Genomic DNA, 21,362 nt, shown 5'->3' with positions numbered 1-21,362 from the left:
TCCCCACCCCATCTAACTGAACCAGGGGCTGTGAGGCATTGCTGTTCTTTCTTACAGATCCACATCTGGTGTTCTGCTAGGCTAGAGAGTTACCCAAGGTTATACTGCTGATCTGAAATCACAGATTGACTACACCAATCACTGAAATTATAGAAGGACCAAGATCTGAAATCATACTTGACCAGCTTCCATAGCCAGTCTGTTTCCTAAGTCTTTGGCGAGGAGGAGGGGAAGGGCTAACAGCAAAGCCATAGAGACAAGGTCTCTCTGTTTTTCTTGCTCCACTGGCAGGTGTGAGAAAAAGTGTCTGAATTTCTTCCCAGGACCTGTGAGGTGGGCCTCTTTTTCCTAGGCAGCTGGCACAAGACATGTCCTGAAGTAGACCCCCACAAGACTTAGAAAATATAGCACACGAAAAGACAGGTGTCCAGATCACTTTGGGAAATGCCAAAAAGTTAAATATATTTTCTACAGATTTATTGAAACCTTTCTATATTAATGGCTTTCTAAAGCTGCACGTGTGGGACACCGAGGTGTAGAAAAGCTCCTAGGGCAGCTGGGGTGGAGTGAAGAGCTGATCCCACCCTCCCCCCACCCCCCACACTGGCCTGGCCCATCATGAAACAGACTTACGTGACTGGGAGGGCTCCTCTCCCATGCACATCCCATAGCTATAGACGTGCTTACCAAAGACCCTGTGCTCATTGGTTTTTCCAGCACTAGTCCTTTTTCTGTAGAGCCTCAGTGACTCACCTGTTGTAGAAGGCTGAGGGCATTTCATTTGGAGAGCTGAGGATTGAAGGATAATGTGCAAGTAAGTTGCACCCAAAAAGTATTCCTTCCATCCTTTGGGGACAGAAGGCCTCAGTTTCTATCCTTGCTCCATTTTGACAGTTGATGGCTTTTGGGAAGGTTATTTAATTCTCTGACTCTCATTCACTTCAACATACATGGTTCTGAGAGGATGGCATGAGAATGGGCACAGAAAGTAGAGACTATTCAAACACAAAGCTTCAAGAGAAGACAGAGGGACACAGCCCCTCCCCTGTCCCCTCTCCTGGCCAGCATCATGGAACTGGGGGCCCTTGGATAAGCTTCCCTTTGGCTTATCTGAACCTGCCCCTAACTCCCTGCACCCATCTTTCCTTTTCCATCTCAAATACCCATCTCTCCATCTGAAATGCATCCTCTTCCTGACCACCTGGGCCTTACAGAAATCATACCCCACTCTCAGGGGTGGAGTCCCAACTTTCTATGAGTCCTGGTCCTCAGGCCTTGCACAAACATTTGCCCCCACTTCTCAGTGGGAGAGGAAGTGTTACAAGAGGGAAAAGCAACAGCACCCAAGATAGGAACAGTCTAGCAACCTCTTCCAGCAGAAACCTTACATGCGCCAACTTGGCGCATCCAGAGGACGAAGCTTGTTCTCAGAAGCACCATGACTTTCACATGCTCCCAAATTCCTCTTTGGTGAATGTGCCCAGAGAGGCAAATAACAGAGCTTTTCAGCTGCTCCTAGGCAATCTGAGGGCTAGGTGGGTTCTGTCTGCCAGGCTGGGTTCCTTTCAGTGGCCTCCCTTAGCCCTTCTTTGTGTACACATGGCTGATGTTCGAAAAGCAGCATTGTTCTCAATGGAGTCTTGGGTCCCAAGGTTCACAAATGAAAACACAAACTATTCTGTAATCTTTTCCTACAAGGGTTGAGTCAATAAGATGTGTCCATTCCCTAGATAAAGAAGAAATGTGAGTGCAAATGCATGAACCTTACTCCCTCCACCATGGGTCCATGGTGACTCCTTCCCAAGACTCCCCCACCTGCCTGACTTCATTCCTTACACACTTTGCTCAGTTGTAAAAGTTTTTGTGCCCCAGCACCTTCTAGATGCTCTCTAATTCCAGACACAGCTCTGAGTCATCCATTCCATCATGTGCTGACATGACCAAACAGCCACCACTATCCCCCTTTCCAGACTAAGAATTCAATTGCCTACCAGGACTTCCCCGCTTATCACAGGATAACTTCCCATTTGGGCAAGGGGTACATCATCCACCAGATGATGGAGGCAGAAACCCCCTGGCCTTCTTGTCCATTCACATGCTATTTAGCTCTAGGACCTGTGGGTGACACCTCCTGAGAAATCTAGGCTAAGTCCCTTCTTCAACCCTCATTGCCACTGGGCCAGCAGTACATTTCCTTCACTACCTAGATTGTTTGCACAGCTTTCAAACAACTCTGCAGACTTTCAGCCTCATTCCCATGGCTCTCTTTGTTGACAAACAAGTCTTTCTAGCCTCAGTTTGACACTTCTCTTCTCTCACACTTAACATCTGCAAGGTGTTAGGTAGGCAGAATAATTACCCTCCAGAGCATACATGTCCTAAGGCACATGGAAAATGTGACTTTGCCAGCGAGATTCAGGATTTTGAGAAGAGAGCTCAAGGGTTCCTAGGAGAGAGGTGAAGGAGTCAGAGTGAGAGGAGATGATGTAATGCTGGAAGCAGAGAATGAAGACCCTTTGAAGATGGAGGAGACCATAAGCCAAGGATGACCAATGTCCACTAGAAATTGGACAAAGCAAGAAATGGATTTTTCCCTCAGAGCCTCCAGAAGGGACCAGCCATACAGGTGCCTCAACTTCAACCAAGAGAAATTGATTTCAGACTTCTGTCCTTTGGAATTGTAAGATAATGCATGTGTATCATTTCATGTCACTAAATTTGTGAGAATTTGTTACAGCAGCCACAGGAAACTAATATGTATGTACACCATAAAATTTGTTACAAAATTCAAACAAGCTAGAATGATATAAAGTCCTATTAGCTATCTGAGATGGCCCTGCCTCTCTCACCTTCTACTTTGATGTTCTGCTGTATGCAGTGCCCTGACTATATGGAAATCTTTGCTTCTGCTTCCTAGAGAATTGGTGCTCTTTCACACTTGGGTGCCACATCTGGTCTTTCTATCTAGAATACTCTCTAGCCAAGAGACAGGAAGGCTCTAGTTGCCCTAGGAAACTTTACCTGCTTCCCTTTATCTGCCACCAATGCCAATCTCCAATGTCTCAGGAAGGTGATCACCTGCTGTGTCCATGATTACCCTGACTTGTCTTTACCATAGGTTGATAAGAAATTTCTCAATAAGAAAAATACATCAGGATTAAGGATATACCTTGTTGACAAAATGCGTGTCTATCATGTGTGAGGCCCTGAGTTTGATGCTCAGCATTGTAGGGAGAGAAGAGAAGAGAAGAGAAGAGATGCCAACTTGGTGCATTTTTGCTCATGTATTTTGGGGTTCTGTTAGTGGGTACATATATGTTTATAACTGTTATATTGTCTGGATGGATCAACATTCTTAACATTATAGAATGTCCCTCTATATCTTTGATAGAGAAGAGGAGGAGAAAGGAGGAAGGAAGGAAGGGAGGGAGGGAGGGTTGGAGAGAGGAAAGGAAGAAACTGACAGACCTCAAGAAGGTTCCAGCTCCAGGTGCAGATGAAGCAAGCACACCCTACCCTGCCTCTTCCACCAAATGCAGCTACACAGCCAAGACAGAATACATGGAGAAGCTGTAAGAGGACTCTTCAAAGTAAACAGAAGCACAGGGATAGGGGAGAAGATAAGAACGTGAAATACCAGAGGCAAGTCTCTCAGCTTATCTCGCTTCCTCAGTAAATGGGAGGAACCAGCACAACACACAGAACACCTGAGGAAAACACATCTATTGCTGCCTGGAGGAGGAGAAAAGGAGACTTTTCTCACTCAGAAGGAGTGAGTGGGAAAACCTGCTTATTTATTTTTCTTTTCTCAAATCTCTTATATCCCAAGAAAAGTCACAAATAAAATTAGAGAACATTTTGAACTAAATGAAAATGAAAATACAACATATATAAAGTAGTCCTCACTACTGATATAAAAAGGATAATGAAGTATATTATAAGTATCACAGAATATACTCACAAATTTGATAATTTAAATTAAATGGATGGCCACCTTAAAAAGGCACAATGATAATGTACTTACTTGTACCAATATTCACACAGGGAAGACTATGTAACCTATAAAAAGAACTAAAACTATTGAAGAATTGAATGAATGTTTCATTCCCAAATAGAAAGCACCAGGCCCAGATGGATTCACCAATGACTTCTACCAAACATTTAAGTAATGAATGATACTAATTTTCTGCAATCTTTTCCTGAAAACTGAAGCAGAAAGAAAACTTCTTAATTTATCTTATGAGGTCAGAATTACAAAATCAGAAAAAGAGGTTGTAAGAAAGAAAAGCCACAGATCAGTATCTCTCATGGACATAGATGCAAAAAAATCCTAAACAAAATATTATCAAATCAAATCCACTAATGTATGAAAAGAATTATACACCATGACCAAGTATGTAAGGTTGCTTCAACATTCAAAAAGCAACAATGGGAGGACCCAAGATGGTGGTTAGGGCAGGGAATCAGAAATCTTAAGCTCTGTGACTCCAGAAACCACCTTGAGATGTCAGAGCTACACTTGGAAGAGAGAGCATCAATCAGAATCAAACTCTGCAACGTCCTGGACCCCTAACCCATGAAAAGCCTCCCTATGCCATGCCAGTTCTCCCTGCCAGACAGTTTCAAAGCTGCTTGTGTGACTACGCAGATCGAACAGGTGAGCATCACACACCACATGTGATTTCCCTACCCATCCCCTAGGAACACAATCCAGTGCAGCCTCTGGGGAGACTGAACTTTGACCCAACAAAACTGAAAAGCATAAACAGTGAACTGAAATCTAATACCAACAGCAGATGTGGAGATGGAACGTTGAACCTGCCCAGATAATGGGGGTGGGGCAAGGAGCTGAACTCTCTCTCCCCATCAAACTCTTAGTGAACAAATGCAGGAAAAGCAACAAAGGCTGAGAGCAGGGGTGGGGCAACAAGGTAACCTCCCATAGGGGGGCTGGAGGTGGATCCCAGAGCTGATCTTGTGGGACAGAGGGCAGTATTCAAAACTGAATTGCCCCACCTTGCTGGGGAAGGAGCTGACCAGAGTTGCAGCTGGCAGCTGAAGGGCAACGCAGCTGCTGCCTGGTGAAAACAACAACAGCTCTGACCACCCTACATGAACTGGCAGACTTACCTCACCTCCCAATTATAATTAATCCTGTGGACAAAAGGAACCAAATACTATTAACAAGCCAGTCACCTGCAATCCCTGACACAAGCACCCTCCACTGTAACAACAGAAATAAACCCAAACACACAAAAGGGCCACAAAACCAAGCAGCCCCCATACCTCTTCCCCAACCTACCCCTTTTCCCATCCCCTCCTTTATGGTGCCACCTTTACCAATTGCCAAAATTTCTGTATCTAGCCTAATAACCATTAACCCCTCAACTCCCACTATTTATAGATATCACCAAGGGGTTTTCTCTATAATATGTAAAAACTGGTCTGGCATTAAGCCTGTGAATTTGTTACCTCCAGGACAGGGACAGAAAGAGCACATCAACCTAGCTAACAATCAGGTCAGTCACAACACAAAAATTAAATCAAGGGAAAGAAAACAGGCAATTAAAACCACCGATTAGCCTATCAAGAGCATAGTCACACAGCACCAAGTAGAGCAATGGGAAGAAGAAAGGATGGAAACCACCCTCCTCAAAAAATAATTCAATCTATGATTCACTGGGAAATGAAGAAAATGGATGCCCAGTTCCCAACCCCAACAAAACAATGATAAATGTCACTAAGGAGCCCAGTGACACCCGCAAAAAAAAAAAAAAAAAACCCTCAGAGGAAATCTTGGAAGAAATCACTGAGAAATTCATGGAGAAGATACTAAATGTGGTTAACTAGAAAGTACAGGATGCACTCAATAAATTTCAAGACATCAAAAATAAAGAACATGAGAAGACACAAAAACAAATAAATGAACTCAGAGAGGACTTCAACAAACACCAAAGTGAAACAAAGGACAATGTAAAAAAAAGATATATGAATTAACAATGACAACATAAAATATAAAAGAAGAGTTGAACAAAGATACAGAAAACCTGGAAAAAAGAATCAAATAGAAATCCTGGAAATAAGAATTCCCTTTAGTTAAACAAAAACACGGTGGAAGGCCACTCCAGCAAAGTAGAACAAGTGGAAGACAGAATCAAGAGCTTGAAGATAAGATAGAAATTAAAGAAAAAACAGAAGTAATCTTAGTCAAACAACTCAAGAGCTGTGAAAAGAATATGCAAGAACTCAGCAACTCCATCAAAAGACCAAACCTAAGAATCATGGGCACTGAAGAAGGAGAAGCGGTGCAAGCCAAAGGGATGCATAATATACTCAATAAAACAATAATAGAAAATTCCCCAAATCTCAAGAAAGTTTTGCCCATTCAGGTAAAGGAAGCCTTCAGTACACCAAGCAGACTTGACCAAAATAGAATCTCCCTATGGCATGTTATTAAAACAACAAACACAGAGAACAGAGAAAAATATTGAAGGCTATAAGAGAGAAAAAAATAATTTATAAAGGTAAATCCATCAAAATAACAGCAGATTTCTCAATGGAAACATTAAAAGCAAGAAGGGTGTGGTGTGAGGTATTTTGGGCACAGAATAAAAAATAATTTCAGCCCTAGGATACTCTACCCAGCAAAACTACCATTCAAGTTTGATGGAGCAGTAAAAATCTTCCATGATAAACAGAAACTAAAACAATGTATGACCACCAAGCCACCACTACAGAAGATTCTACAAGGAATTCTGCACACAGAAGATGAAAGCAAACAAAACCACGAGAGGACAGGAAATATCAAACCACAGGAGAAGACAAATAAATAATCGGAGAATAACATTGATTCAACTGCACACACTCAAATCCTTAAACAACAAAAGCAACTAAATGGCAGGAATCACCACATACCTATCAATATTAACACTGAATGTCAATAGACTTGACTTCCCCATCAAAAGACACCGTTTGGCAAACTGGATTAAAAAGGAACATCCAACAATCTGTTGTTTACAAGAGATTCATCATATTGTCAGAAATACACACTGGCTTAGGGTGAAAGGCTAGAAGATTTACCAAGCCTATGCCCTCCCCCCCACCAGCACAGGCAGGAGTAGCAATACTTATATCAGATAAAGTAGACTTCCAACTTGCATTGGTCAAACAAGACAAAGAAGGATACTTCAAACTAATAAAAGGGGCAATACATCAAAAGGAAATAATAATTATCAACCTATATGCACCCAGTGTCATTGCACTCAATTTCATCAAACATACACTAAAGGACTTAAAAGCATATATAGACTCTTATGCAGTGGTAGTGGGAGACTTTAATATCCCTCTATCACCAATAGATAGGTCATCCAAATAAAAAATCTACAAAGAAACCCTAGAACTAAATAGCACCATAGATCAAATGGACCTAACTGGTGTCTACAGAATAGTTCATCAGCAACAGCACAATATACATTCTTCTCAGCAGCCCATGGAACTTTCTCCAAAATAGATCATATCTTAGGGCACAAAGCAAGCTTCAGCAAATATAAGAAAATAGAAATAATCCCATGCATTCTATCTGATCATGGTGCATTAAAACTAGAACTCAACAACAAAAACAGCAGTAGAAAATATGGAAACAGTTGGAAGTTGAACAACACATTGCTCATAATCAGTGGGTCATAGAAGAAACAAGAGAGGAAATCAAAACATTCCTGTAGGTTAATGAAAATTAAAACATGACCTACCAGCACCTATGGGACACAGCAAAGGCAGTTCTAAGAGGAAAGTTTATAGCCATGAGTGCATATATTAAAAGGACAGAAAGATCTCAAATCAATGACCTAATGATATATCTCAAAGTCCTAGAAAAACAAGAACAAGCAAAACCCAAAACAAGCAGAAAGAGAGAAATAATAAAAATAAGAGTTGAAATTAATGAAATAGAGACAAACAAAAACAAAGATAAAGAATCAATGAAACAAAAAGCTGGTTCTTTGAAAAAATAAATAACATTGACAAGCCCCTGGCAAATCTGACTAAAATGAGGAGGGAAAAGACCGAAGTTAATAAAATCAGAAATGAAAAAGGAGAGATAACAAACATCAAGGAAATCCACAGACTCATCAGAGATTACTTTGAGAACACATATTCAAATAAATTTGAATATTTTGAAGAAATGGACAAATTTCTAGATAGTTAATGGACATTCAAAACTGAGCCAAGAGATTATTAACCACCTAAATGGATTTACAACATATAATGAAATTGAAGCAGGAATAGAGTCTTAGAAAAAACAAAAGTCCAGGACCTGACAGATTCTACCAGACCTTCAATGAAGAATGAATACAAACACTCCTTAAACTTTTCCACAAAATAAAAAGGGAAGGAATACTGCATAACTGATTCTATGAAGCCAGTATTATAATCATTCCCAAACCAGACAAGGACCCATCCAAAAAGGAGAACTATAGGGCAATCTCTTTAATGAACACTGATGCAAAAATCCTCGATAAAATAATGGAAAACCGCATCTAACAACACATCAGAAAGATCATTCACCATGACCATGTCAGCTTCATCCCAGGGATGCAGGGATGGTTCAACATATGCAAATTAATAAATGTAATATAGCACAATTAATAGAAGCAAAGACAAAAAACACTTGATCATGTCAATGGATGCAGAAAAAGAATCTTATTGAGGAATAAGATTAAACACCAATGCATGGTAAAAGCTGTAAGAAAAGTAGGAATAGAAGGAAGGTACCTCAACATTATAAAGGCTATATATGACAAACATATAGCCAATATCATACTTAATGGGGAGAAATTGAAACCTTTTCCCATAAAGTCAGGAATTAGACAATGATGCCCATTCTCTCCACTCCTATTCCACATACTCCTGGAATTCCTAGCCATAGAAACAAGGCAAGAAGAAGAAATAAAAGGAAAAACAATAGGTATTTTATTTCTATAGAAATAGTCAAAGTATCCCTATTTGCAGATGACATGATCTTATACTTCAAAGACCTAAAACTCCTAGACCATAAATAGCTTCAGCAATATAGCAGGATACAAAATCATCTTGCAAAAATCAGTAGTCTTTCTATACACCAACTATGAACAAATTGAGAAAGAATATAGGAAAATAACTCCATTTACAATAGTCTCAAAAAATCAAATACCTAGGAATAAACTTAACAAACAATGTAAATGACCTCCACAAGGAGAACTACAAACCACTGAGGAAAGAGGTGGAAAGATCTCCCATGCTCATGGATTGGTAGAATCATCATAGTAAAAATGACTACACAACCAAAGGCAATCTACATGTTTAACACAATTCCCATCAAAATCTCAATGACATTCATCACAGAGATTGGAAAAATTTACCCTAAAGTTCATTTGGAAACACAAAAGACCATGAATAGCCAAGGCAATACAGAGCAAAAAGAGCAATGCAGAAGGTATTATGATGCCTGACTTCAAACTATACTACACAGCCATAGCAATAAAAACAGCATGGTACTGGCACAAAAACAGATGTGAAGACCAGTGGAACAGAATAGAGGACCCAGATATGAACCCAAACAGCTATGCCCACCTTATTTTTGACAAAGGCACCGACGACATACGATGGAGAAAAGACAGCCTCCTCAACAAATGTTGCTGGGAAAAGTGGTTATCCGTCGACAAAAAACTGAAACTAGATCCATGCCTGTCACCCTGTACTAGTATCAGCTCTCAGTGGATTAAGGACCTTAATATCAGACCTGAAACCTTGCAGTTAGTACAGGAAATACACTGGAAGCAATGGGTATAGGCAAGGATTTCCTCAGTAGAACTCCAGCAGCCCAGCAACTAAGAGAAAGGATGAATAAATGGGACTATATGAAATTAAAAATCTTCTGCACAACAAAAGAAATGGTCTCTAAATTGAAGAGACCACCCACAGAGTGGGAGAAAATATTTGCTATCTATACATCAGACAAAGGACTAATAACCAGAACATACAGGCAGCTCAAAAAACTAAACTCCCCCAAAATCAATGAATCAATAAAGACATGGGCAACTGAACTAAACAGAACTTTTTCAAAGAAGTTCAAATGGCCAAAATACATGAAAAAATGCTCACCATCCCTGGCCATAAAGGAAACACAAATCAAAACCACACTAAGAGTCCACCTCACCTCTGTTAGAATAACTGTCATCAAGAACACCAGCAATAACAGGTGTTGGTGAGGATGTGGGGAAAAAGGAACCCTCGTACACTGCTGGTGGGAATACAAGCTAGTGCAACCACTCTGGAAAACAATATGGAGGCTTCTTAAAAAACTAAACATAGATTGGCCATATGATCCAGCAATCCCACTCCTATGGATATACCCAAAGGAATGCGACTCAGTGTACTCCAAAGGCACCTGCACACCCATGTTTATTGCAGCACCATTCACAATCAAGTTATGGAAACAGCCAAGAAGCCCCACTACCAATGAATAGATTAAGAAAATGTGGTATTTATACATAATGGAATTTTACTCAGCCACAAAAAGAATGAAATCTTGTCATTTGCAAGTAAATGGATGGAATTGGAAAACATCATCTTAAGCGAAGTTAACAGGCTCAGAAGGCCAAAACTGGAATGTTCTCCTTATATGTGGACTTTAGACCTAAAACAAATGCAGTAATATTATTGGACATGGGTCACACAATATGAGGAGAATGCACACAGGAGGAATAGGGAAAGGGAAGGAAATCTAAAACTTGAATGTGGTTGATGTGATCACTGTAGAGAGTGAAGATAGTAACCTTAAACTGGCAGAGGCCACTATGGGAAAGTGACCAGGAATTAGTGAAGAGGTCTGGTAGAGATGAACCAATGTGTATTGTGATACACAAGTGCATGGAAGCAACTCTAGGAATCTCTCTGTATAGCTATCTTTATCTCATACTAGCAAAAACGCTCTGTCTTTCTTATTATCTCTTACGTTTTCTCTTCAATGAAATAGAAGCAGAAGACAGAACAGGTTCTAACCAGAAGCGGGAGGGCGGGGAGGGGAGGTGGCCCAAACAATGTATACACATGTGAGTAAATATAAAAATGATAAAATAAAAAAAGAATAATTTTTAAAAAGCAACCAATGTAATCCATCATATCAGTAGGCTAGAGAAGGAAACTTATAACCACATCAATAGATTCAGAGCAAGCATTTGACAAAATTCAATACCCCTTCATGATTAAAAACACTGAGCAAGCTAGAAACACAAGGGAACTTCCTCAACTTGATAAGGAACATTTATAGAAAAACCACAGGTAACATCATACCTAGTGGTGAGAAACTAGACACTTTCCCCCTAAGACTGAAACAAGTCAAGGATGTCCAATATTACCATTCCTATTCAATATCTTACTGGATATGTCCTAGCTAATGCAATAAGACAAGAAAAGGAAATAAATTGCATAAAAATTGAAAATCAGGAAATAAAACTGTCTTTTCAGCAAGGTAAGAAGAAACTGAATTCAGCAAGGTAAGAAGAATTGCTGGGCCTTATGGAAATTTTGTGTTTAACATTTAACTGCCAAACTTTTCCAAAGTGGATGCACCATTTTACAATCCCACCAGGAATTCTCCATATCCTTACCAACATTTGTTTGCTGTTTTTCTTTTTTAAAATCACACCCCTGTTCATAGGTGTTGTGATATCTCATCAAGATTTTGATTTCTTGATTTTTTTTTAATACACAACTATTTGAGTGAAGTTCAGATTTATCTAATTTTTATTTTGTGATTTCTGCTTTTTGTGCCATATCTAAGAAATCATTGTACAGCCTAAATTACAAAGGTATATTATGTTTTCTCCAACTTTGAGTTTTATCAAGATTGTTTGACTATTCAGTAGCACTTGAGATTTTTCTATTTTAGCAAAAAATCTTTGGGATTTTGATTGAGATTACATTGAATCTGTTGAGTACTTTTAGTATTGTTATCTTAACAATATGATGTCTTTCCATCTATGAACAAAGAATGCCTTCCATTTATTTGTGTTTTGTTACCTTTCTTTCAGCAGTGTTTTATAATTGTCAGTGTACAAGTTTTTAAAAATTGTAAAACCTCCTAGTTTAGGTTTATTCCTTAAGGCTTTATTCTTTTTGATGCTATTGTAAATTTAGTTGTTTTCTTAATTTCCTTTTTAGGTTGTTCATTCATTCTTCTTTTTAAATGTAGGTATTTGCTACTATTTTCCCCAGAGCAGTGATTTAGCTGCATCCATAAGTTTTGACATGTTGTGTTGTATTTTCATTTACCTCCAACTATTTTCTATTTTTCTGTAACTTCTTCCTTGAGCCACTGATCAGCTAGGAGTACCTTAATTTCCCTATGTTTGTGAATTTCCATGTTTCCTTTGGTTTAATTTCTAATTTAATTCCATATTGGTTGAAGAAGACACTTGGTATGATTTCAGTCCTTTCCCATTTTGGGGTTTATTTTATGGCTGAGTGTAGGTCTATTCTGGAGACTGTTCCATGTGCACTTGACAATAATATGCATTCCAGCCTTGTTTGATGGGTCTTATAGGTGTCTGTTATGGCTAATGGACCTGTGGTATTGTTCAAGTCTTCTGCATCCCAATGGACCTTTGTCTAATCATGCTATCAGTTGATGACAATGTGATGTTGAAGTCTAAAATTATTAAACCATTTCTTTCTCCTGTTAATTCTGCTTTTTTTTTTTGAGATGGGGGTCTTGCTATGTGGCCCAGGCTAGCCTCCAACTCATGATCCTTCTGTCTCAGCCTGCTGAGTGCTGGGGTTACAGGCATGCACCATTCCACCCAGCCAGTTTGGCCCAATTTTGCTTCATGTGTTTTGGGGCTTTGTTTAGTAGGTACATAAATGTTTATATAATTGTTATATCATCTAGATGGATCAACATTTTTATCATTATAGAATGTCCCTCTATATCTATGGTAAAAATTTTTATTTTAAGTACTACTTGGACTGTTATTTGTATAGCTACTCCAGCTCATTTTGTTTTTATAGTACATTTTTCTGCCCTTAACTTGCAACATATTTCTATCTCTGATTCTAAAGTGTCTCCCATAAAAAGCTTACAGTTGGCTCTTAGGTTTTTAGAAAATCCATTCTAACAATCTCTACCTTATATTGTTAATGCATTTACATTTATTTTTTTTATTATTCATATGTGCATACAAGGCTTGATCATTTCTCCCACCTGCCCCACCCCCTCCCTTACCACCCACTCCGCCCACTCCCTCTCCCCTCTACCCCCTCAATACCCAGCAGAAACTATTTTGCCCTTATTTCTAATTTTGTTGTAGAGAGAGTATAAGCTATAATAGGAAGGAACAAGTGTTGGCTATTCTAACAGGGGTGAGGTGGAACCTTAGTGTGGTTTTAATTTGCATTTCCTTTATTGCTAGAGATGGAGCATTTTTTCATGTGTTTTTTGGCCATTTGAATTTCTTCTTTTGAGAAAGTTCTATTTAGTTCACTTGCCCATTTCTTTATTGGTTCATTAGTTTTGGGAGAATTTAGTTTTTCAAGTTCCCTATATTTCTGGTTATCAGTCCTTTGTCTGATGTGTAGCTGGCAAATATTTTCTCCCACTCTGTGGGTGTTCTCTTTGGTTTAGAGACCATTTCTTTTGATGAACAGAAGCTTTTTAGTTTTATGAGGTCCCATTTATCTAATTGCATTTACATTTAATACTAACATTGATATGGTTAGATTTTGATACTTACCATTTGATTTTTATTTTATTTATTGTTTTCTGTCTCTGTTCTTCCTTTCCTAGTGGGACATTTAAATTTCTTTAATAATTTTTTACTAAATTTTATAAATTACTTTCTTGGTGCTTTCTCTGGGGCTTAAAACACTCAACTTATCAGGATCTACTTCATATGTGCACTAACTTAATTCAAGAGAGAAAGTAGAAACTCTACTCCTATATAGCTCTATTCCCTTCTTTTTATATACTATTAATGTTGTATGTATTTTGTTCCTCTCAGATGTAAATCAATTAACACACTGATTTATACAACCTTCACCTTTTGGTGGTTAGTGGGATTTGAACTCAGGCCTTCATGCTTACTAGGCAGGCACTTTACCACACAAGCCACCCTGCCAGCCCTTTTTTGTGTTGAGTATTTTCAAGATAAGGTCTCGTAAACTAATTCCCCGGGCTGGCTTCAAACCACAATCCTCCTGATCTCTGCCTACAGAGTAGCCAGGATTACAGACATGCTGTTACGTCAAATATACCATGTTTCTGTATGTCATGGGCCTGCCAATATACAGTGATATATAGATTATTTTTTGCAATAATTTCCTAAACAATTAAGAGAATAAAACAGAAGTAAGCAATTGAATTGTCTTTTATAATTAACCTAAATAATTACCTTGACTCATGCTGTGGTTTGATTGTGTACCTTAGAAATTCATGTGTTGGAAACGTAATCTGAAAATTCATATGCTGATTGTATTTGTAGCAGAAGGCTTTAGGAGGTAATCAGGATAGATGAGGTCATGAGGGTGGAGCCCTGGTGATGGGATAAGTGGACCTGCATGTGTCTGGCCATGTGATGCCCTTGCCATGTTTTGACACAGTGAGGAGGCCCTCACCTTGACATGGCCTTGTCTTTAGAACTGAAAGAAATAAATTCCTTTTCTTTGTAAATTACTCAGTTTGTGGTATTCTGATATAGCAACAGAAAATAGATGAAGACAACTGTTTAGCACTATTTACTCAAGAGAGTTTGAATTAGTCTCTGTTGTGACTTGCTATTGGTCTGAAGCTTTCCTTCATGTTTTATTGCAAGGCAGATTAGCTAGCAACAAAGTCTTCCTGCCTCTGTGTATCTGGGAATGATTTTATTCTACTTTCTTTTCTCCTTTTTTTTTTTGCTCCCATTATGTACACCACTTAATAGTGTCCAACATTTCTGTCAATCTTTACTCATTTTTCTACATTCTTTTTTCCCTCTCTTCTTCAGACTGCTTATTGATCTTTCCTCAAGTTTGTTAATTCCTCTTCCAACTCAAATCTGAGCCCCTCTAGTGAATTTTTCATTTCAACTATTGTGTTTTTCAATTCCAAAAAAGTTTCACTTGGTTAATTTTTAAATTTTCTGTGTCTTTAACAACATATGTGTTTGATGAGACATTGTCATTCCAACCTTTCTTGGATTCATTATGTATAGTTTCCTTTAGTTCTTTGAATATGTTTATAATAGTTGCTTTGAAGTCTTGGTCTACTGAGGCCACCATAAATGCCTCTTCAAAGGAGTTTCTATTGCTTGTTTTTTTCCCAGTGTATCACTTTCCTATTACTTTGTGTGTCCCGTATTTTGTTATTTTTCTTATTTAAAATTGAACATTTCAGATAACATGTTGTAGCAAGTCTGATACTAATACCCTGTGGACGCTGCTGTTTGGTCAATTGTTTTTTGTTTAAATTTGTAGTACCATTTGCTTTTTTCTAAAAGTGAGAGGTAAAGAGTTAGCTCAGTAGGCTTGGACTACTCAAACTGACCATTGACTGGCTCTTGGGAGATCACTCCTGAGTCCTTGGAATATTCTACCTGGTAACAGCGCTTCTGTATGTCTCATGTCTTGTGCTGTATTAATTTGACCTCTAGGGGCCTGGAGTCTGAATAACTAAGGTCAGTCACACAGGTACACAGGGACTCATGACTGTGTGACCAAGCCCAATAAAAACCTTGGCACCAAGGCTTGCTGAACTTCTATGGTTGCAACAATTCCCATGGGTGGTCGCACATCATAGCTGGAGAGTTAAAAACTGGGTGCACTTCTACTGGGAGGCACTCTGAAGCTTACACCTGTCTCTTCTGGATTCCATCCTGTGTACCTTTCCCCTTTGCTGATTTAACTCTGTATCTCTTTACTGTAATAAACCATACCTGAAAGCTTAACAGCTTTTCAGAGTCCTGTGAGTCCTAGTGAACTACTGAGCCAGAAGGTAGCCTTGGAAGCCATCAGGTTCCTCTTAATTGCTCTCAACTGTTTCTGGCAGTTCCCTTACTATGGGTATGGAGTGCTCCACTTTTCTCCACTTTCTGCTCCAAATAGAAAGTCTGTCCCCTCCAGAAGAGCTGCAGAATCTCTGCAACCAGCCTAGATGAAATTGGGAATGAGAACCCAGCAACTGGCCCTTCCTGGGATAAAGCCCAAGCACCAGTCTGGGAGTGGCAGGGAGTGGGATCGCTGTCTTCCTGGTCACACCTGCTGGAGTAGAGCTTCTCCAGGTGTCCCCACCCCATTTCCTAGGAGGAGGTGGGTATGACCTCCCTCGATAGAATGAATGTGTGCTGTCATCCCTCCCTGCCAGAGCATGAGCCAAGGGAAGTGCTTTCAGCCTGTGCCACTGAAGAACAAGATTTGATCCATATTGTCAACACTTTAAAAAACGTACCCTACAGTTTATGTACAGATCCTCAGTTTTAGTATGAAATCACGGGTCATTTTATATATATATTTGTTATGTTATTTAGTCTGATAGATCGTTTGACTTATAATTTTTCAACTTTACAAAGATGTGAAAGCTACATGCTTTTTGTAGGAACCATACTCCCAATTCTGAATTTGGGTCTTTTCCTGGGCTAGTGATTTGCAGAGTGATGCTGTCTTGTGATGCTATGTGGCGAGCTGCAGCTTGCAGATGGCCATGTGATCACAAGAGGAGCTCCTGTTACACCCTATAAGCTAGGATGTTCAGTAGGTTAGCTGTATTAAATACATACTCGATTTATGATGGGTGTGTCAAGACATAACTTCATCATGAGTGGAGGAGCATCTGTATTGTGGGCATTTTCTCATGTCATTAAACTTTCTATGGCATAATTTTATTAACTATTTTATATAGCTATGATATAATTTTTTAATTCCCAGTTCTTTTTTTTTTGGTGGTGCTGGTGTTTGAATTAAGGGTCTACCACTTGAGCCCTTTTTTGCTTTAGTTATTTTTTCAGGTAGGGTCTTGCATTTCTCAGACTGCAATCCTCCTACCTATGACCTCCCAAATAGCTGGGATGATGGCATGAAACACTTCGCTTGGCTTATTGATTGAGATTAGGTCTTATGGTAGGGCTGGCCTTAAACTGCAATCCTCCCAACCTCCACTTCCCTAGTAGCTGGGATTACAAGTGTGAGCTATCTTGCCTGGCTCCCAGCTCTCTTTTATTGGACATTCTTTTGCTTCCCAAGCTAGTTACACATACATTGTCAAATTTCATCACTCCACTAACCCTGTGAGATGAGCAGGATAGGGGACATTCTGTTTGACAGGCAAGAAGACTGAGGCCTCTCTTCTGCAGGTTTATATGACCCGCCCAGAATCACACATCTAACAACTGGCAAGGCTAGGACTCGAACACAGCTGCTCCAATACCTTGCCTAGCTCTGTCCATCCTTCAAGACAAACTAAACTCATTCTATTTTATATAGAACAGGTGGCCAGTGTCCTCCTGTTCACCTCCTAACTCCTCCGAGTGAAAGAGGCATCACCTGAAGGAACTGCTGGCTCAGGCCAAGAGCAATTCTCATCTGCAGAAATTCTTAGTTGCTCATCTCCTGGTGATGGGTGTAGGTTCCTGTCTCTGACAAGACAGAACCCAAAACAGCTGTGCAGAGTTTACTGATCAAAACAGTGCTGGCCCAGAACCTCCCTCCCAAGGACAGCTGGGCCTTTCCCGAGCAGCCACACAATGCCAATCACCAGCTACAGATGCATACTGATTAGTACTCTCTCTGCATTGCATTCCCAGGTCGCAGCCCTCCCCCAGGCTCAGGCCATAGGGGTTGGAAAGCATGCACTGGCCTCTGGGCATGAGAAACCATAACTCATGATGTCAGGATCAGGACCACCTGCCCTCCAAGCACACACACTTCTGTGACTCAATAGTTGTCAGGGTCAGCCAGGGTATTATGCATCCTAAACCCATGGGAACTCTGATCCTACCTCCCCCTTCCCACAGCCCTTTGGGGGCAACCAGCAGGGCAGGTCCTCTTCCATCTGGGCAGCAGAATCAATCTGCATAGAGAAGCTATGGGAATTACCAAAGTAAAAATGCAGCGAATGCTCCTAGGCCATGCCACGGGGCCTGGAGCCCATCTGACAGTTTGTGCCTCACACAGGTACAGGCATGACAGAGGCCTGGTATACCCCAGAGATCTCACTAAAAGCCTGAACCATGGGGGTAGAGTTGACACTGACTTGTGCTCCACCACTTCCTGGGTGACTCTACTCACTTCCTGAGTCTCAGTTCCTCATCTACAGAGGGATTCTTCCATTAGGAGGGTGTTTTGAAGATAAGGTGATGGAGTGGGCTCATCTGCCTGCCTGCCTGCCTGGCGTGGAGTTGCCACTACTACTGTCTGTCCCTGCTATCCATCAGATCCCATGACCTGTCATAACCCTACATGCAACTGGACCTGGTGGCCCTATCTAGGAGGAGCCTAAGTGTCCTTGCTGCAGAGAGGTATAGGATCAATGGGGGAGGAGGATGTGGAGTTTGGAGTCTGAGCCTTGGCCATTTGGATGCTGGCTACAGACCATGAATAAATTGGAGGGGTCCTAGGACTTGGCTCATGGGCGGGAGAAGAAAACAGGCTCCCAGAGAAAAGAAGGTCATATAAGTGGCTACCCAGCCACAGGTGCAAAGCAGTTGTCATCAGCAGCAGAAGAGTGTCAGGGACATAGCAGACATGCCCAGATAGATGGCCCCCTCCAGGCATCAGACACACACATGCCTGGCATGCACATTCTAAGATGTGACACACAAGCTTGAGGCAGGAGTGGGGGGCTCTGGGAACACATGGGGGATCAGCTCCTTCCTCCCTGGGGTGCTTGTCCAGAAAAGAACCTGAGGACACGCTGCAAGAGTAGGCTGATTTGAGAACTCCCAACAAGCCAGACTGGCTTGACCTCTGGCAGTAAGAGAGGCTCCCAGGTGGAGTTCAGGACTGGGGCATCCTCAGGGATGTCACATGCTGTGTTTCCTAACCACATGTGCAGTTTACAACTATTCTGTCTCCTCGATACAGAGTGACCACTAAGTCAATGACAGCTTGCAAGAAGAAATCACTAGTTAAATGTGTACCTCACTTACAAATACATCTCAATTATTTCAAGAATATTGACTGTTTCTGGCTGGGGTTCCTGAGGAACCGAAATGGTCAACCAATGCATGGCCACCTCGCTTTCATGGCTAGCCCCCTCAGTTACAGCAGCAGAGACAGCTTGATGCTGGTTTCACTCAAAGGTCTGTTCTAGCACTGGAAGGACGCAAGAGAAATAGTAATTCCTGGTGCTGGTCCTTTGGAGGCCATCCCGAGCAGGGAGCCTTAAACCACTGTCTACAGGCTGTATGAACCTCCAAATTACATACATACAAAAGTAGGAGTATTAGGACTAGAGACATGGATCAAGTGGTAGAGTGCCTACCTAGCTAGCACAAGGTCCTGAGTACAAATTCCAGTGCCAACCCCCCCCAAAAAAACAGTAGGAGTATTTCATGAGGCTTCAAAGCCATTGATAAAGTCTCAAGTCACAAACTTTTATACTCAAAAGAGTTCAGAGCCATCTGTCCAGGGGCACCTGTGGGGCTGTGTCTTGCTTATGGCTTGGTGTTCCCAGCACAGGGCCTAAAGTCAAACAGGGCTCAGTAAAGTCTGTGTGTTGGATGAATAAACTGAACTTCCACTTCAAACCAGTGTCCTGAGGCAGGGATGTAGGATGTGTCAGACTGGTCCTGGCCTAAGGGACAGTGGCAGTGTTGGGAACCCAGCTGGCATCTGTCCTGGAGGTCTGCTACAGTGCTCTGAGGGAAATGGCTTTGGCACTGAGGCAAACTGAGATGACCGTCTGTGTCCATGGGTTCTCCATCCAAGTATCAAAATGTTTTCAAAAACTTGCATTTGTATTGAACATATACTGAGTTTTTCTTGTCATTGTTTCCTAAAAAAAGCAGCATAACAATTATTTACATAGCATTTACATTGTATTAGACATTAGGTCATCCTCAGATGACTTCGAGTATCTGGGAGGGTGTATGTAGGTTCCATGCATAGACCATGTCATTTTATACACGGGGCTTGAGTTCCCTAAATTTTGGTTTCTGTAGAGGGATTGGGGTGGGGGAGACCTGGAGCCTGTATCCCCCAAGGATACCACACAACCTGTAATGTCAAGGAGCCATCAGCTCTTCCTCTTACCTGCCCCACCTGTGAGATACCCTCTATGTCCTTGGGTGGATTTTTCCTTCCCCTTCCTGCCTCAGCCCTGCCACCTGGCTTTCTCACATCTTGTCCTCCACTCAGCCAGTAAGCTTTGCCTGGATGTGTCTGACACATCTACCTGCTCACAGACTGGGAGGTCCCTGCTCAGCAGTTCAGTTCACACCGGCTCCTTCCGTAGGCCTGGCCTGCGCCCAGCCTCCCAGAGGGGCCAGGGGAAGTTCTCAGGCATACAGTCTCTTTTCCCTGGGGCAGTAGAGCAGGGGTGTGGAGAGGTACCACAGCACAAAGGGAGGCCAGAATAACTGTCCTCTCAGAGTGGCCTTCTCAGCCAGCCACCCTTGCACTTGGCTCATTGTTCTCCTGCCAGGTCACTCTCTAAACCAAGGTGTTCCTAGTGAATCCTCACATGACATTTTATAAACTCCAGAATTCACACAGAGAGAGAGCTGGGCAGACCCCGGGAACGGGATACCCCATGTACTTCTGCCTTGGGGTCTAGCCCTGGAGCCAGCTTTGCAAGGAGGGGAAAAGATGGTAGGTCCCTGCAGAGCACAAGTTCTCCAGGTTAAAAGTAACACTTTACAAAACTAGCATAGGTAATTTTCACAGCTCATCCCCATTTTACAAATAGGAAGACTGAGGGCCTGCATGGCTAAATGAGACCAAACTGGCATAGTCAGGATCTTGTGGAACCTCCAAGACCAACATGGTGACTGAGTCTCCTTCTTCTTCCTGCTTCCCACCAGTAGACTGTGGAGTTAAGGTGTCCCCTGACTGTCCAGGTTAAGGGATTCCCGCTCCAGGTAAAAAGTACACATCATGGTGAGGCAGGGCTCCTCACTGCCTCTGGTTCCTAACATTTTCCAGTTTGTCAGGTTCTGCTCAGGCACTGAACAGAACTAGGAAAAGCTGAATCCCTGGGGCTGGGGAAACACTGCTTCCTTAGGATGGGGCTGGCTGGGCTGGAGGCTGGCATCAGCTTGGCGGGACTTGGAGAGTCAGGCATACACCCAGGGTTCGTGGGTAGGGTGTGCCCCAGAATCACCCCTGAGACTTTCCCCCAGACACCTGCTCAGACCTTC

General features: G+C 41.4%; 1 protein-coding gene and 1 long non-coding RNA gene across 2 annotated transcripts in view; both read right to left on the bottom strand.

The window, feature by feature from the left end:
• LOC141422545 (uncharacterized) overlaps nucleotides 1–13,217 on the bottom strand; it is a 61,911-nt gene extending 48,694 nt beyond the window's left edge. The window contains exon 1 of the long non-coding RNA XR_012447163.1: nucleotides 3,469–13,217. This is a non-coding gene — a long non-coding RNA (uncharacterized lncRNA). The remainder of the gene's footprint in view (nucleotides 1–3,468) is intronic.
• The window catches only part of Arhgef4 (Rho guanine nucleotide exchange factor 4), a 233,766-nt gene that overhangs the window by 202,279 nt on the left and 10,125 nt on the right, over nucleotides 1–21,362 (bottom strand).

The sequence above is a fragment of the Castor canadensis genome, chromosome 4, assembly GCF_047511655.1.
Source record: "Castor canadensis chromosome 4, mCasCan1.hap1v2, whole genome shotgun sequence".
NCBI classification, from domain to species: domain Eukaryota; kingdom Metazoa; phylum Chordata; class Mammalia; order Rodentia; family Castoridae; genus Castor; species Castor canadensis.
The sequence above is the reverse complement of the archived record's forward strand: the minus strand, read 5'-3'. Positions and strand labels throughout refer to the sequence as shown.